The sequence below is a fragment of the Peromyscus leucopus genome, chromosome 6 (assembly GCF_004664715.2).
Source record: "Peromyscus leucopus breed LL Stock chromosome 6, UCI_PerLeu_2.1, whole genome shotgun sequence".
NCBI classification, from domain to species: domain Eukaryota; kingdom Metazoa; phylum Chordata; class Mammalia; order Rodentia; family Cricetidae; genus Peromyscus; species Peromyscus leucopus.
The window spans coordinates 6,903,704-6,922,322 of NC_051068.1; the positions used below are offsets into that span (position 1 = coordinate 6,903,704).

Below are 18,619 nucleotides of genomic sequence, written 5' to 3' on the forward strand. Positions count from 1 at the left end.
TACTTCCCATTCAGTTTCCTCCCATCCCTTTTTGGGACTCTGAGGTCAGGAAACAAAAGGAAGGAATCAAAGAAGGCATCAACCTAGAAAGTAAGACCCACCCAGGAGGGACTCCGGTGAATCTAAGGAGATGCGTGTGCTCTGAAATCAACTTGAAACTCTGAAGACACACGTGGAAAATAAAATCAACTCAACTCATAAATACTTGAGTGTCAGAGATACCTTGCTAGGCAGAAGTGTGGCTATATGGTGGCTGAGAACAACCTGCTTTCATAACTTGTACAAACAGATGAGAGTAGTGTGGTCTGGGAAGTCAGGTAACTATCTTTATGATTGTGGTATTTCTATGACATTTAAAAACTAATGTTCAGCCGGGCGGTGGTGGTGCACGCCTTTAATCCCAGCACTCGGGAGGCAGAGGCAGGCGGATCTCTGTGAGTTCGAGGCCAGCCTGGACTACCAAGTGAGTTCCAGGAAAAGGCGCAAAGCTACGCAGAGAAACCCTGTCTCGAAAAACCAAAAAAAAAAAAAAAAAAAAAAAACTAATGTTCATTACTCAGGTAAAAGGGAAAATTTGGAAGGTACCTTAGTTGGTAAAGTGCCTGAACATGTGGACATGAGTTCAATTCCCAGATCCTGCATTTTTAAAAAAGGCCATTTGTGGTGGTGAATATTTGTCACGCCAGGACAGGGGAGGTGGAGACAGGCAGATCCCTGGGACTCAGAGGCCAGCCAGTCTAGCTTCCTTTTTGAGCTTCAAGCCAGTGAAAGACCCTGTCCCAAAAAAGGGTGAATGGTGCCTGAAGAATGGCACCCAAGGTTGTCCTCGGACCTTTACATGCACACACAAACACACACACACACACACACACACACACACACACACACACACACACGAACTTTTCCAAACATAGTGAAAAACATGCACCAAGAATTCAAAGAAATCATGTGTATTAGTTACTTTTCTAACACTGTAATCAAACACCATGACCAAGGCAACTTATAAGAGAAAGTGTTTAATTGGGGATTGGCTTACAGTTTCAGAGGGCTAGTCCATGATCATCACAGCAGGAAGTATGGTGGCAGGCAGGCATGATGCTGATCTGCAGGCATTATGCTGATCTGCAGGTAGGCAGAGAGAGAGTGATTCAGCCTTTCATAAGCTTTCAAAACCTCAAAGCCCACCCCCAGTGACACATCTCCAACAGAGCCACACCTCCTAATTCTTCCCAAACAGTTCCACTAACTGGTGACCAAGCGTTCAAACATATGAGCCTATATAGGACCATTCTCATTTAAACACCACAGCAACTTATGGATTTATTTGGGGCTTATAGTTCCAAAGCGAGAAGAATCCATCACCATCCCAGCATGGCAGCAGACAGGCAGGCATGGGCTGGAGCAGCTGCTGAGAACTCACATCTTGATCCACAAACAGGAAGCAGAGAGCACATACTCAGAATGGCAAAAGTCTTGCGAAACTACAAAGTCTGCCTCCAGTATGATGGCTATTCTTGGTTATCAACTTTATTGCTTTTGTAATTAACTATAACCCAAAAGTAGAGGACACACCTCACCTGTGAGGGATTTCTGATTAATTTGAAGTGGGGAGATCTACTTGTATTCTGGATCTTTGAGGAAGGAAGACACACCTTTAATCCAGATCTAATCTGAGCCATGCCTTCTGCTGGAAGCCTAGACAAGGACATGGAAGAAGGAAGCCTTTGCTTTTTGCCTGCTTCCTCTCACCTATTAGCAAGTCCATTCCTTCACTGGCATTGGAGCCTACTTCTTCAGGACTCCATTGTATACTGAAGACCACCTGAGACATCCAACCTTGTAGACTGAACAACTACTGGATTCTTGGACTTTCCATTCATACCCAGTCATTGTTGGGTTAGCTGGACACAGCCTGTAAATCATTCTATTAAATTCCTTTATATATAGAGAGAGAGTCATTTCTATAAATTCTGTTATTCTAGAGAACCCTAACTAACACACTCTAGAGACACACCTCCTCCCACAAAGCCACACCTCATAATCCTTCCCAAGCTGTTCCACCAACTGAGTACTAAGTATTTAAATATTTGAGCTTATGAGAGCAAAGCCATTGTCGTTCAAACCACCACACCATGCATATCTACAGGTAAACACCCACACATAAAGAAACAGAAAGAATGGTGTCAAGACACTTGCTTGAGCAAAGAGGCAGGGGCTAGAGAGAGGCCTTCTGAGGCCATTTACTGGGGAAAGAAACTGTTACATGGGTAGCTTTGGACTATAAGTATAAACTGCTTTAGAGCATAGCCAGGAGGGAAAAGCCACACTAGATGGCTGAATGAGGATTTAATTTTAGAGGTAAAGGCAGTTGCTACCCAGACTAACAACCTGAATCCAATTTCAGGGAGCTACATGGTGGAGATAGAGAACTGACTCCTATAAGTTGTCCTGTGACCTCCACGCACATGTCATGGTACATGGGTGTGCAGGGGGTGGGGGGAGAAGAAATATAATTTTTAAATTAATAAGTATGAAGTTGTTAAATAAGAAACTGAAAAGGTAAAGATGAAAATAAATAATATCAGTACCATTCTGTTCAGCTGGAGATCCAAGAGAAGAGGTTGGAGTGACTAACGCTGAAAATTTTGGATTAGAAATCTGTCAAGCCCAACTCAGGCGCTTATTGAAGGTGCTGCTCTGTCCCTCCCTGAAGTCTCTGAAGTAGAAGGAAGTTTCTAGAAAGGTCAGGCCACAGACCCTTGAGGAGGATACACTAATCCACTGATATGTGAAGTGATAAGGAATTCAGTGATCTTAGAGGAGTTCTGTAGCTTTTGGAAAAACTAGGTTTAGAAACAATATGTGTTTCCATACTGGGCATGGCTTTTCCAAAGAAGTGCTCACAGGAAGACAGGAGTAAATGAAGGCAGAGAGGAAGGAGCAAGCATGTCTTTCTCTTTAGAACCCCTGTTGACAGAGACTAATGGCTGGCAAAGCAGAGATAGGCTATGTAGAGAACCAGCCCTAGGATCACAGCTGACCATAGAGAAGGGTAGGTTTGGAATAAAGAGAATACAGGTTTATAACAGAGTGTATTGAACCTGGATGCTGTCAAGATGCCCAAGGGAAAATATGGAGCCTCAGGCTCTGGATAAATACTGAATGAAGGTGACAAGAAATAAGAAGAAAAAGATGACAAGGAGGAAGGACAGACTAGAGATGTAAGTTTCTAGGTCCTTGGCCAAGTAACACCAAATGAAATCATTTGAGTGGCTGACACTGGTCAGGAGGCTTAATAAAGAGCAAAGAGAGTTGTGAAGGAGCACATTTCAAACTACAGAAGAGAAACCCGCAAAGGAGAGCAAGGGCCTGCAGAAAGAATCAGAGCTGGAGGTAAGGAAATTCAATACTGAAGAGTCAGCAACATTACCAACTGTTTCTACTGGCTATACAAAATAACTTTAGGACAGGGATCAGCAAACTACAAGCTGCAGGTCACATTCAACATACCACCTATTTCTGTTAGTAAAGTTTATTGCTTGCAGCCATGCCTTTCATTTACATGTGGTCTAGTCAACATGGCCACTGTAATTACTATGTCAAAGTGGTTTCCTATCTAGCTGCATGAAGAAAAATGTTTCTGTACTCCAGTTTACAGCAGTACACCTCCCAGAAATATTTGCATCCACTGAGTAAATATTTACATTTTCAAATCCAAGTATTCATAGAGCCACAGCCCAATGACTGACTCATAGGGCTAGGCCAGGAAGATGGAAAAGCAATCAACATCTTTCCACGTCTTCTGAAAATGCTTCTTGCACTTGTCTGTAAGCTACTGCTCATGGTGCCTGTGCTCATGGGCATCTCTAGATTGTTGCTTCTTGCTTTGTCCCTACTTCAGCTATCTGTGCTGTGTAACAAACAACCCTACATGCAGTGGTTTAAAAAAAATCATTGTTGTCTCTCAGTCCAATACACTAATCAGACTCTACCAGGTGGTTCTCAAAACTTGTCACACCTGGTTCAATCTTATGGCTTGTGTGCGTAGATCTGACATCTGTGAACTTCCAAGATGGCTGGTCACATGCCTGACAGCTGACACTGGTGGGCAGAGACAGTTGCCTGTATGTAGGTCTCCTGTATGAAAGAGGCTTGAAAACAGCATCTCATTGGGTCCCAAGACAACAATTTAAGAGAAGGGAAGTAAATGCATTCAGTCTCTAAGAGTAATCTTCCTGCATCAACTTCTGCCATAAGCAGTCACAGGCCAGCCTAAACATAAGTGGATGGAAAGTCTTCCACTACCAAGTAGATGACGGTGACCATCTCAGAGACAGGGCAAACTGCAGAACGGCTCTGTATCCTGGACTGGAAAACATACCTTCAAGCAAGCAGGATTCAGGCAGACAGTGAAGTCCAGGGTCCCAAAATAACAACACAAGGGACCCACACACTACACACCCAACCAGTGGGTGTCTAGAAAGACTCACTGGTGAACAGCCAATCTATCCAAATGAAAAGCCCTGGTAATGAGCATGGCTTTCTAAATAGAAGCTCCCGAGAGATCTTTAGGAAGGCATGGATGGGAAAGAGCAGGGTGCCAAATTCTTCCCAAAGGCTTTTAATTTGGTTAATGTGACTCTACAAAGGAGGATGGCATCACTCTCAGACAATTCCAGTAGCAAGTAAGTAATTTCCTTTTACTGCTACAGAGTTCATTTGTGTGTGCAGGAAAAAAATAATTAAAAAAAAAAAAAACTAATTGTACAAGCCACACTGTGTTCTGAGCTCCCTGGAAGCTGATATGGGCATCACCACCTCTGAGATCTGTTATCTGTAATAGAAACAGCTGTTGTACCTAATGAAAACACTTGAAATTTTCATCAGAAGCAGCAGAATTATGGCAGAAACTGCTCATTCTGCACCGTTAAAGGGTCTGTCAGAGTCCTCATTACCTCACACAGTTTCCTGGGTTCTGCGTTGTTAGAGGTCTATAAAAAAGCCTCATCACACTGCAATCCGATTCGTGAGCACTGGCCTCCTGCCTGTGGTTTGTCTTTTCTGAAGTTCCCCAGAAACAACTGTGCTTTGCCCCCACTCACTGGAACTAAAACACATTTCTTCACAGAGTTGTAGGAAGTGGTGGTGGTTTGGGTTTGTCTCTGTGGAGTAGTTCTTTCCAGTAATTAACTCAAGATTCAGATACATTCACATTGCTTTAGTGATGCAGCTACAAAACCGGGCAATTCACATTTTAAAAATAACAGGGATTTTTTTTTTCTTATGTTGGAACATCCCATCTACAGTGTGGTTAAGAACATCATACATTGCTCAGTTTTATTCTATAACAATAGTGCCTGAGGAAGAACACTGTTTTTGAACATCCCACTAAAGTTCCACAGACACCTTCCTCATTCATGCGAACAGCAAAATACTCGCTTGACTTCCACTGTTAGACATTGTCCTAGACATTCGAGACTCGCTCATGAAAAAAATCAGTGCCCTCCTACTATTTGCAGCCTACTGAAGTAGATAATAAACAACCTAAAAATATAGAACATGATATAGGGTAAAATGGGGTAGGAGGGCATGATAGGAAAATGGAAGATGCCTGTGGACATACTAGGCAGAACTCATTTTTAGTAAAGGAAACAGCAAATGTAAGACACTAAGGTGGAGTGTGACCTCCCAGGACAGCATGGTAACTACTGTGTAATGAATAGTGTACTGAGCTATGTTGTGAAAGAAAATAGAATGTTTCATAAACACAAAAACAAGTAGACTTGAAAGCTGCTAGGCTGAGGATAGGTTGAAGGAGCAAAGGAGACGAGGTGTCTAGATGCTCTTTGACAGCAACTTAGAGAAGAGTTTCTGGGGTGCTCACAGTTTCCGTGGAGGAGGGCAGCAGGCAGGCATGGTGGGGAACAGTAGCTGGGGACTTATATCCTTATCCACCAGTAGGAGGCAGGCAGAGACAGAGAGGGCTAACTAAGAGTGACACACCCCCCACCAGGCCACACCTCCTGATCCTTCCCAAGAAACTCCACCAACAGGGGAGTCTGTGGAGGCCATTCTTGTTCAAACTGCCACACAAGGAAGGGTTGCTACAGTGCTATGGGAGAGAAAATGGAAGGCCCAGCCTTAAGCCTAGGTGGGAACATGGGATCATTCATCTTGTACTCAGAAAGGCAAAGGCATTTAAAGAGAAACCAGTGCTGCAGAAGAAACAAAATACCCTACATTTGTTACTTTTCTTGTAGCATTTTAAGGGATGGAGATTTCTTTTGGCTGACAGTTTGGGGGTGACATCTATCCTGGCAGGCAAGGCATGGGAGCAGGGGTGTACAGGGGAGTGGTTGGTCACATTGTGTCCACAGTCAAAAAGCACAGACAGGGACACTAGTGTCCTGCCTGCCTTCTCCCTCAATCCAGGACCCAGATCCCTGGAGTGATGCCACCCATGCTCAGAATGATTCTCCTCAATTAATCCTCCCTGCAAACACCCTCCTGGACACACCCAGAGGCATGTCTGCTAAGCAACTATAAATCCAGCCAAGTTGAAAATGAAGACTAACCATTACATACTCTGAGCTAGCAATTTGGAGACAGACTAAACCTATCACAAATAGGTTTAGGGCAAGAAGCCATTTTCTTTCTCTGGGCCTTAGTTTCTTTACCCGCAGAATAAAGATGTGGGCTAGAAAAGTCTCAACCCTTCCCCAGCTCTGAGTAAATAGATCTCTTGAAAGCCTAACCACCAAAAATCAAAGAATAAACATGTTTTATTTAGTTCTTACTATGGAACATTCTTCTGTTTATATATACCAACTCATTAATCTTTACTAGGTAAAAGGTATAATTCATTAGACAGAAATCTAACAGGTTGCTTGAGCTCATACAGCCAGTAAGGAGCACAAGTGTGGCTTGAGCTGACTGGGTTCTGGAACCTCCATGATGGAAGTCCAGGACACATGACACCAGAAGTCCAAATAATTGTAGGCATTCAACAATGTGTTCAACACCAAGCTTGCATTCAAGTGTGAGGCCAAGTGTGGGGTCGGGGTAGCCTCTGACCAAAGAGGAATCTGGCTATCCACTAGTCCAGTGTCTTCAGTTCTCAGAGTCTTTCAGTGTAAGCTGAAGAAGCCACTATGAAGTTTGGGGGTTAGTTTAGCATTACAATTAATTGACTTTTGGGCTGGGGAGATGGTTCCATAGGTAAAGTGCTTTCCATGTAAGCATGGAGATGAGAGTTCAAATCCCCAGAACCCATACAGTGCTGGGCATATAGTGGCACATACCTACAATCACAGTGACTAAGTAGAGATGGAGAATGGCAAGAGGAGGCTCTTCAGCCCGACAAGCACAGTGACAAAACAGTTTGGTGTCCTCACCTTCTGAGAACCAGGATGTCCAGGCCCATTCCACGTTTATATCCTGCAATTTTGTTACTTACCACCAAATTCTTAAGGTGACTGAAGTTGGATTTTTTTTAATTACTTTTATTTTTAATTATTGATAAACATATGTCTCTGTATAGACCTGTGCACATGAATGAAGGTGCCACCAAGGCCAGAAAAGATCATCAGACTCCCCTGTAGCTAGAGTTGTGAGTCATCTGATATGGACAGTATGTGATCTTAGCCACTGAGCCAGCTCTCCAGACCCTCCACTGAGCTTTTGTGAAGGGGTCTAACCAAAGAAAGAGGAGGGGATATGAAAAGAAACTTGATATTAAGTTGACACATCTGATTTTTCTCACTACCAAACCAAGAGTTTAACAATTCACAAGGAAACGTTGTTCTCTCAGGGTATACAAAGCCTCACTGAGATCAGAATGTAACCTGCTATAACATATTATTTCACTCTTCTGTCTCTGAATCACTCATCTGAGACTAAATGAGGGAAATAAACTTGGATACTTTAGAAGCAATGAGAGAAGTTTCCTCAAATATAACCTGAGACCTATGAGCTTTCACGGAAAGTAGTTGTAAAGTGGGAACCACTTTAAAATTCATCTAGTATTACAAAATGCAGCGAATTCAATAAATCCAGCAAACAGAGCATATGCATGTCCTCAAAATATCCATATGAAGGTACTCAGAATGGTCTGCATTTTTATGTTCCCCTTTATCTCAAGCCTTCACTTTCATGTCACCCCCACTATCATCACACGGAAATGACATTTGCAGGCATGCTCGTTGGGCCTTTGAAGATGAACATGTGATGGGTTATACGACCCAGCAACTCAATTCCATTGCAGGCTTGGCGTGGGCAGAGCAGAGGAAAGTGAATACAGATTGGGAGGTGGGGCGGGGGCAATTGGTTGAGGAGAGAAGAGCAAACTGCAGCCTTTTATTTACTTTCCACATCAGCATTCAACCCTGAATCCTTCCGAAGCTCCTCTGGGAGAGATCATCCGTGCAGCACCATCACTCATGGGTCAGTCAGCTGGGCTGACTAATGCATGTTGGGTTAGGAGTTTTGTGAATGTTCTTGTCTTTTCCAAGACTCAGCAGTGGCGCCATTCATTTACAAAGCGGTTTATCCAGCAATCAGGCTTTTCCTGTGTGTCTTGCTCTTTCGAGAGTCTCCACAGATTTATTACAATTGATGGTGAATCTTGCAACGTCTGGTTATGGCTGTCCTCATTAGCATATCCCCATATTCTTTTATGGTGTGAGCTCTGAGCACAGCTAAGCAGATCTGTCCGTAGTCTCCTGCAAGTCGTTGAGGGAACCTGAATGCTCTTGTCACTGGCTGTGCTGGGGAGGGAAGCAGGGAGGGACAGGACCAAAACCCCTGGGGATAAATCACTGCAATTTGAAATCAACACAGTCTATGTCTATACGTTTCCAAGCAAGGCTCTGTAGGGAAGGTGCTGCCCTGAAGCTCGTGGCTATCATCAGAAGCTGAACTTTTAGGCAGTGACACCATGACTATTGTGTGGAGTAGGGGAAGCCAGAAGCCAGAAAACCAGGGAAAGCTGGTTCTTGCCAGCTGCCATCACAGAGCAGTACTCACATACAGATGGTGAATCTGGCTGTCACCAAGGCTCAACATCTTCTTCCTTTGTCTGGAAGGACAAAGTGTTGCACTGGTCAACTTTCCATGACCCTGACAAAACACAGGAGCTTTGTTTAGGCTCGCGACCTCAGAGGTCTTAGCCCATGGATATTTGGCTCTGTTGCTTTGGCCATAGGGCAATGCAGTTGATCAGGGTAGAGACACAGCAGAGGATATCTGTTCACCTGGTGATAGCTGGAAAAAGGAGAGAGAGTCAAGAAAGAGAGGAAGGGACTAGGGCTCCAGTGTCCTTTCAAGGGCACACCTCTATGACCTAACTCCTGCACACTATGCCCTACCCACTGAAGACTTTACCACCTCTATGTAACATCACCAGAGACCAAGCCTTCAGTACCTGAACCTGCAAGAGATGGTCAAGATTCAAACTATAGCATTTTCTCACACTGTCACTGGCAGCTCCTTCTTGTCCCTTACTTCCTACCAATGCTTGGCTTTGCCTCCAAGACTGTGAACCTCTCTTATACCCTGGTTGACTGAAGACAGTGTCTTCTCAAACTTTGATTAGTTGACAGGACATTTTTGCAGTAGAAGTCTGATGATGGTATGGCCCTCACCTAAGGAGCACATACCCAGGAGCTTGGCCATTTCTAACCAGGATTTTAGGTCATTCCAGTGGACCTAGCAAAATACCATTATCCAACTATCTTAGACTAACTGAAGTATATCTTGGGTTAACTATCATAATCATTTAGAACAGGCTTGCAAAATTTATTGCAGAAAATAAAGCTAATACTGATGATAATAAATATTATCAGTGGATGTTATCGATCTCAGGACATGCCATACACTTGATAGTGTTATAACATCTAATGCTTGCAACAACCCTACGACACAGCTGCCATTGCGTTTCTCTGAAGGATGAGGAAAAGAGTACTGTTCAAGTTAACCAGGAAATAATCCCGAGTCTGTACTGCGTGCTTTGATTAGTAAAACGTCGCTGAAGTCCTGATGTCCAGCTGAAACACTTACGTAAGACAAACAGAGTGCCAAGGGCAGCGCAAAGAATGTTGCCCCCTCCAAGCTCAGATCCTGCAGCAGCCAATGAGACCAGCGTTGATTCTTCCTTTTGGCCGAGCAGATGGTAGGGCTATTGTGATGAAAGGCTGTTGTAGGCATCCTCCGTCGGTTTAAAAATCTGAAAGTTTACTCGCACTGCTCTTTGGCAGCTGCCTGGCCTATCCCAAACCTCAACACCCGCAAGTCTTCCCTGATTGGCCTCTTGTTACTGTCTCTCTTCATGAACCCGCCCTTTGTGGACATACCGTATTTAAGGTTCCTTTCACAGTCCCCCATTTTCCCTCCTCCTGCAACTTCAGGACTTCCAGAGCATGACCTTAGAAAGTCTAGACATTCTTGTGCTAACTGACTGATGTTCTGAGGTCTGTTCTCCGGTGAGTCGTCTGAATTAGCATCCTAAGATGCCTCAGGATTTCAAAGGAAACAAAATTTCATAAGCACATGTTGTGACCTCTCTAAACTTCACTATCCTGACACAAAAGGCCTTGAGTCTGTCCCTGAACCAACATTTACCTCCTTCACTTTCTCAACTCTCTCCCTGCCTGACTCCTCACAGGATGATAAACGGAAGTAACTGAACAGAAGCTGAAAGGACTCGGTTTACTCTAACCCTATTAGTGTTTTCATCTTTGCAAATGTTTTTCAAAGTGCCTCTCTTCAGAATGCATTGTACTATTGGGGGGAGGGGCAGTAGAGGAGAGGGTGTGTCTACTGTATTTTGACTAAAGAGCACTAGTCCAGTATGCTGTTGCATGAATTTTATATAATAAGGTTTGCCATTCTTTACCATTTGTGAAAATAGCAGGATGGGCTGGGAAGATGGCTGGACTGTGGACAACACTTGCTGCTCCTCCAGAGGGCCTCAGTTTGGTTCTAGGCACAAAAATCAGGTGACTCAATCATCTGTAACTCCAGTTCCTTGGGATCTGACATCTCTGGCCTTCACAGGCACCTGCACTTATGTGTACATACCCACATGCAGACACCTATTTATAATTAAAAATAATAAAAATCTTTAAAAAAAAGACAATAACAGGACAACAGCTCATGTCACTAATGAACCATAGGACATGACCCATTCTGCTTAAAAGCTGGGTTTAATAGAGAGTTGAGTGCTGGTAAATTACAGGCCATTTTTTGTGTGCAGTACACTCATCATCTTTTGGAGAAAGGCAAAAACCAAAGTGGCTTTTCATCTGGTTCTAGAGGAAAAATATGAATCATTTATCATACCGACTATGACTTTCTTAGCGCAGTGCATGTAGAAATGGGATAAAGATGTACACACAAGCACATACAAACTCAATATGCACAATACCTCTGTATTCCTCAACATCATCACAACTGTATACAACACCTGTACTCTTAAAATGATTTTCTTCTGGGACAGGCTCTCGAGGCTCAGGAAATGGCTAATGAGAAATTTTGCTGTGGTATATGTGGGAGAAATCTTAACCTAGAGATAGGATAAAGTGGGGCCCATCTCTTCTGAAGTTGAAGGAAATTCAGTAAGCTTTTAACTGTCCAGGTCTCCTGATGACTAGAAAACCCCTTGGGTCTATAATGGGAGGTTTTCTTGACTATAATGAGGGAAATGTTTAGAAGCACCTGGGCAGACCAATGGAAGAAGCAAACTACACTTTGTTGGGGTCCATGGGCTCAAAAATCATGTTTTACAAACTCATTTTCATATTTCTACTTCTGAAAATATAGAATAAGTATGTTTTCCCCTATTCACCCCATAAGTACAACCAAAATCCCTGTATACTGTGTGTAAATTGAACTTATGTCAAAATGGTAGAATAAAGAAGGAAGAAAAATCGAGATGTTAGAGTCCTGGGATTGACATGGTAATGCAGTCGTGTATGTGTGTGTGTGTGTGTGTGTGTGTGTGTGTATAACTGTGTGTCTATGTATGTATGTGTGTGAGTCTACGTGTGTATATGTGTATGTTTGTGTGTGTGCCTTATATTCCACCCTCAGAACTAAAGAAATCAATAACCCAGTAATATCCAGCATAAACCTAAACAAGCCCCAATCCATCTCTGTGTGCCCCTCTTTCTCCCCCTTTATCCCACAACAGGCAAGGAAAGGCGTAGCCTAGCGAAATAGAAAACTCTTGAATAATAATGCCTCCACCCCAGGCAAACACAGAGAAATCCTGCTAGTCCAAATCCATCACTTCAGCAAGGGCCAAATGAGAGAATTCAACTTCACCCTCCCAACCACCTTCCCACCTTGCCCTTCCTGTTCCCACCTGCGATAGTGTGACTAGGTATGGCCTCTGTAGACTCGTGTTGGAATGCTTGGTCCATAGGGAGTAGCACTATTAGGAGGTGTGGCCTTGTTGGAGGAAGAGTGTCACTGTGGGGGTGAGCTTTGAGGTCTCAGATGATTAAGCTACACCTAGGGTCACTTTCACTTTTGCTACCTGCCAATCAAGATGTAGAACTCTCAGCTCCTTCTCCAGGACCATGTCTGCCTGCATGCCGCCATATCCCACCATGATGATAATAGATGAAATCGCTGAACTGTTAGCCACCTCATTTAAACATTTTCCTTTATAAGAGTTGCCATGGTCATGGTGTCTCTTCATAGCAATGGAAACCCTAACTAAGACACCACCCTATATGGTATTGGAGGAAGACTAGTAGAGAGTTCAAATTTTACAGCACTATAGTTGTTTGTTGTAAAATACTTGAAAAAAAAAGCAATTCAGAGGAGAAAAGTTTTTATTTCAGTTTCGAGATTTGAGTCCATGGTCAGCTAGCTCCACTGCATTCCAGCCCATGGCACGGGGAACTTCACAGCAGAAGGGTTTGGTGGAAGAAACCTCTTTGCCTCACTGCATCCAGGAAACACTAAGGTTGGGGATCAGACACGAGATATACTTTTCAAAGGCACACCCAAAGTTACTACAACAACCTTCTCTTTTAGTATCGAATGAATTATTCAGTAGGTTAACCCAAGAATTCCCACGACCCTATCACCTCTCAGTAGGGCCACCTGCTGAGAGCCAAGCCTTCAACACAAAGAGCAATGGGGAAAAGATATTTGATATACAAACCATGATGCACTCCATACATGGAATCAATGAAGGCCACATGGGGAGTTGTGATTAGAAAGCCTCCTCACTCCAACCTGAAACAGCATCAGTTGAAACCTGGTGAAGAGACAGGAGGGACTGCCATCCTTGGACCTCACAGATACTCTGTAGGAAACCTGTATTTCTGCCCCACCTAGCAGTAACAAGCCAGTAACCTTTCCTTCCTCAGCCATAAGAGGATCAAAAAATAAAAATAAATAAAAAATAAAAAACACAGCTGACCCAGGAATTGTAAGAACTAGAGCCTCATAACTAAATACCCTAATGGCTCCAAAGCAAAGAGCAGAGCGGAGCAGAGGGAGATCGGACAATAGAGAGTAGCTGGCCTGAACAATAAAGAAAGAATTAATGGGAGAAAAGAGAGCAGAGCTCCTGGGACCTGAGGGAGTCTAATGTTCTGTCAACAGTGCTTCAGGTAGAAATAGAAATGAGCAAAACCCAAAACTGTATGCAGATGAAAAGAATTCCCCCAAATTTGAAAAAAAAAAAAAAACATAAAGGTGTAAATTAAAGAAGTTAAGGGCTGAAGATAGAGTTTGATCGTAGAGTGCTTGCCGAGCATGCACAGAGCCCTTCATTCCCCAGATTGGAATAAAAATAAAAGAGGAGGAGAAAGTAAAGAAGGGGAGGAGAAATAAAAGAAGAAGGAAGTGGAGAGGAGGAAGAGGAGGAACTTGAATAAACATGAAATAGGAGAGTGCAGCATGGAATTCTGGGAGCCTACAGCCTGCCTTCACTCCTTCACATTTGTGGCAGAACCGAAGAGGAAGAGATGGAAGCTGAACCTTCTCCCACCGAGATATCTATTGATGCGCCAATTAAAATCCAGCTCGAGGCTGAGGGCCTCACAGTGAGGGATGAGATGAACTTGGTGTGTAACATCACAATCAAATACAGAGTTGGCCGAGTAGCACAGCTGAAGCAAATGTACATTCGTGGTGGCAAGATCTGGCTTCTGGTTTCGCCTGACATATTGAGAAATACACCCGGGACAAATAAGAACCAAGGCTGGGGCTGTTTAGGGAAAGCTTCTCCCCAAAGGCCCAGGGGCAGGCACAAGAACAAAGGACGTGGTGTATGGTATGGAAGCATCTTCCAGAGGCGAGGATACCTTTCCTGGTTAAGACAATGTTGACCTATTTTAGGTTATTTGAGTTTGTGGGATGGGTGATTTTATATTTGTTTTAAATCTTCTTTTTAATATTTCTCTTTGCATCATAAAATCTGAGAAACTATATCAATCTGGTTGTTCTATTTTACTTTAAAAATAAAAATAAATCCAAAGACATTTACACCATGATATGTCATTGTCAAACTCCTGAAAACTAAAGACAAGATTGACTGATTGACTGCAGTGGTTCTCAACCTTCCTAACACTGCAACCCTTTAATACAGTTCCTCATGCTGTGGTGACCCCAACCATAAAATCATTTCATTGCTGCTTCCTAACTGTAATTTTGCTACTGTTGTGAATGTAAAGTATCTGATATGCAGGATATCTGATAAGTGATCCTAAGGGGTCATACTCACAGGTTGAGAACCATTGATTTAGAGGGATGTTGCATTACAGATAAGAAAAAAAAAAAAGAAAACAATTGAACTGGCAGCAGCTTTTCCAAAAGAAAATTGAGAGGCCAGAAGTAAGTGGAGCACAACTTCTCAGATGTTGGAAGGAAAGTATGTTCTAGCCACAGAGCAATACCCAGTGAAATACCTCTCAGGAATGAGAAGAAAAACATTCAGATAAAGAACCCACAGAATTTGTCAACCAAAGACCTACCCTAAAAGAATGCTGAAAGAATTCTCTAAATGGAAAAGAAGTAATAAAATTGAAAGAGGAAAAAAAAAGAAAAAAAACACAGCAAGGAAAACTATGATTAAAAAACAAACTTTCCATTTTTGTATTTAATGGTGGAAGCAAAAATGATAACTATGTAACATGGTTCTGGTTGTATGGAAGCAAATACTTAAGATGAGTATATTGTAAGTTGGGGAGACAAAGATCTTAAAGCAAATAGTTATGTATTTTACACAAAATTTAAAATGATAAATTGTGTATGTGTATACTCAAAGCAACTAAGAAAAAACCAATCCAAAAATACTCCAGATAATCTATCAAGTGGAATTTAAATGCTTACATGTTGTTGGTTGTTTTTTACTCTTTTGGCCCACCACTCAGATCCCAAATAAATCACACATGGAAGCTTATTCTTAATCATAAATCCCTGGCCTTAGCTTGGCTTGTTTCTTGTCAGCTTTTCTTAACTTAAAGTGGCCTGCCTGTCTTTTTTTGCCTCTGGGCTTTTCCTTTCTCTATGTCTGTAAACCTTTCTTTCTTACTCTGTTGCTGGTTGTGTAGCTGGGTGGCTGGCCCCTGAAGTCCTCCTCCTACTCTTGCTCCTTTTTCTCTCCACCACCCCAGATTTCTCCTTCTATATATTTATTCTTTCTTCCTGCCATCCCTGCCTACCCTTTCTCATGCCTTGCTATTGGCCATTCAATTTTTTATTAAACCATCCAGTGTTTAGACAGACAGCTGAACACAGCTTCACAGAGTTAAACAAATGCAACATGAGCAAAAGTAACACACCTTAAAATAATATTCCCCAACACTTACAAGGAAAGAAAACAGAAATAAAACCAAGGGGGAAAAGATAAGATGGCATGTGTGATAGTTAATTGTGGGTCTGCCATCAAGTCACTGGGCACCCGACAGTGCATGGCTCAGTGTTCCAGAAGGTCAGGGCCCACCATTCTCTTTACTCCATCACATCCCTTCCACTCCAGTGAGGGGTTTGCTTGCCTGGGTTATTATTTGGAGTGGGAATACCCATTTTGAATATGGTCAACACCTTCCAATGATGTTGAAGGATATAGAAGGGGAAAACTTTGACTTTTTGCCTTACTGATTTCCTGTGTCACTGGCAAGTTCATCTACCCTGTTGGTGAGTTCATCTGCTCCATTGCTACAGCTACAGTTACCACCACCTGCTGCTGCTGCCTTTTTTTGCTAGATCAGAAATCAGAATCCAGCTTCTGGTTGCCTATGTAGACAGACCAGTGCCGCCAGGAGTCCTCAGGCCTTCACTGCCTCCAGGACTACTACTGGGTCCTCAACCTCCCCAGTGTGAAACAACTACTGCTAGACTGCTCAGATGATATTGTATAAGCCAATGTAATAAATGCCCTTTTACTATCCGTTAATTCTATCAGTGCTATCCATTCTACTCCTCTACAGAACCCTGGCTAATACAGCATGTTCAACTCTAACATATCAATAAATATTGAATTTAAATGGCCTAAAACACCAATTAAAAAAAAAACAGAGATTGACAGTAAAATATGGTCCAAACATATGATATACTAGTTTGGATCTTGAAAGTTCCCAGCAGTCCATATGATCCCTAGACTGGTTATTCTTGGTAAATAATGGGATCTTTCTTGGGGGGCAGGGGGGGTTGTTTTTGAGTCAGGGTCTCACTATGTAGAGTCTGGAACTTGCTTTATAGACCAGGCTTGGCTTGAACTCATAGATATCTACCTGCCTGTGCTGGAGTTAAAGGTGTGTTTCCCCACACAACCCCCACCCCCCACATACCCTACCTAGAGTGGGACCTTTAGGAAACGTAGAGTACTAGGTGGTCTGGTCATTCAGAATACAACTTTGAGTGAGATGTCAGGCTCCTACCCTTTCCTCCTCCAGTTTTGTATCTTGGCAATGAAATAATGCCTCACCACAGGCCCCAAGCAAACAGCTCTCACAGAAACCGACTAACACTGCTGTCTACAAACACATGTCATATACAGGACAGGCAATTAATCAAAAGATGGAGGCAGGTACAGCATACAAACATTGGGAAGAGGAAAGAAGGTGAAGAGGGACTAGGAACAGTATGCACATCTGTAATCCCAGTGCTCTAGAGACTGAAACAGAAGAATCATGAGTTTGATACCAGCCTGGCTGTATAGCAAGTCTGAGGCCAGCCATATCAAAACAACATCACAAGATAAGAATAATATATTATAATATATAAAATATGTAAAAGTAAGTGGTTGCTATTATCAGACAAAATTACCAGAGACAGAAAGGGTCATCTTATAATGATAAAATGCTTGCTTCGTCAACAAAGAAGTCATAAGCACACTTGTTCTAATAACCAGGCCACAAAGACATAAGCAGCAAAGCTGACAGGAAGACAAGGAAGAGAGGCATGGCCACAGTCACACTTGGGAAATTCGTCTTTTCTCAACTAAACAAATGTAAAATCAGCTAGGATATGGAATGATTCAACAACACCATCAAACAAGAGGGTCTAACCATTAGTATTTGTAGCCATATCCACCCACCAACACAAGAGTACCCATAATTTTCAGCAGCCCATGAAGCATGCACCAAAATAGACAATCACAAAAGAACTGAAATCATAAAGAATGTGTTTTCTCTCTGTGCTGGATTCAAGCTGGAGATCAACCACAGAGAAATAACGGGAAAATCCCCAAATGCTCCAGTCTGTGTGTGAAAAATTAAGTCCTATAGAAAATAGATAGAAATAGTACATTTGACTGAATATGAATAAAAATACAAGAGATCAAAATTCATGGGATACAGCTAAAAACAGCACCAAGAGAAAAATTTGAAATGCCAAATGCATACATCGGAAGAGGGAAATGTGCAAATCAATTGAAGGTCCATCTGAAAACCCTAGAAAATAAGACAAAATAAACACAAAGCAAGCAAAACAAAGAAAATGATAAAAAATAAGATGAAAAATCAATGAAATTGAAAACAGAAAACTAGGAAATCAATGCAACCAAGAGCTGGCCTTTGAACAGACCAATAAAGCTTAAATCACTTCCTCTGATAGGTTGTCAAATGCCTTTGCCACCTGAGCTGAATTCTGGCCAGTGCCCTCATTAACCCTGTGGAGGAGAAGGAAGTCTCAGTGCATGTGGGTCATCCCTGAGAGCAGCTGCTGCTAGCCCAGACTCTTGTCTCTTTGAAGCACATTGTAAATCTCTACATGTTTGATGTACTTCACCTAGTTCTAAGAAAGTACACACCCTGGAAATGGCTAATGTTGTCAAGCAACAAAAACTCTTCCATGATCAAAAACATGAAAGAGAGAGAGAAGGATGACACATGAGCAAGCAGTAGGGGCTGAAGAATTTAATCTCTAACTGCCCCTTTTAAAGAACACGTAGTGAGGGATTGGTGGCGTCTGGGACAGGAAGGATAGAGCCTAAGCCTGAGTCCCCCTGTCTAGCCTTGGAGAAGTCATTCAGCCATCTAAGACATGAGTTCCAATGCCCATCCCACTGAGCAGCAATTGAATGGACATGGTATTTGCACTTAATACACGTACATTTTGTTAATTAAAAAATTTTAATCATTTTGAAAAACTAGCCAAG

The 18,619-nt window shown here is 42.5% G+C and overlaps 1 protein-coding gene across 1 annotated transcript in view; it reads left to right on the plus strand.

Moving 5' to 3' along the window:
* Spata16 (spermatogenesis associated 16) overlaps positions 1-18,619 on the plus strand; it is a 272,366-nt gene that overhangs the window by 240,106 nt on the left and 13,641 nt on the right. The gene's annotated exons all lie outside the window — the stretch shown is intronic.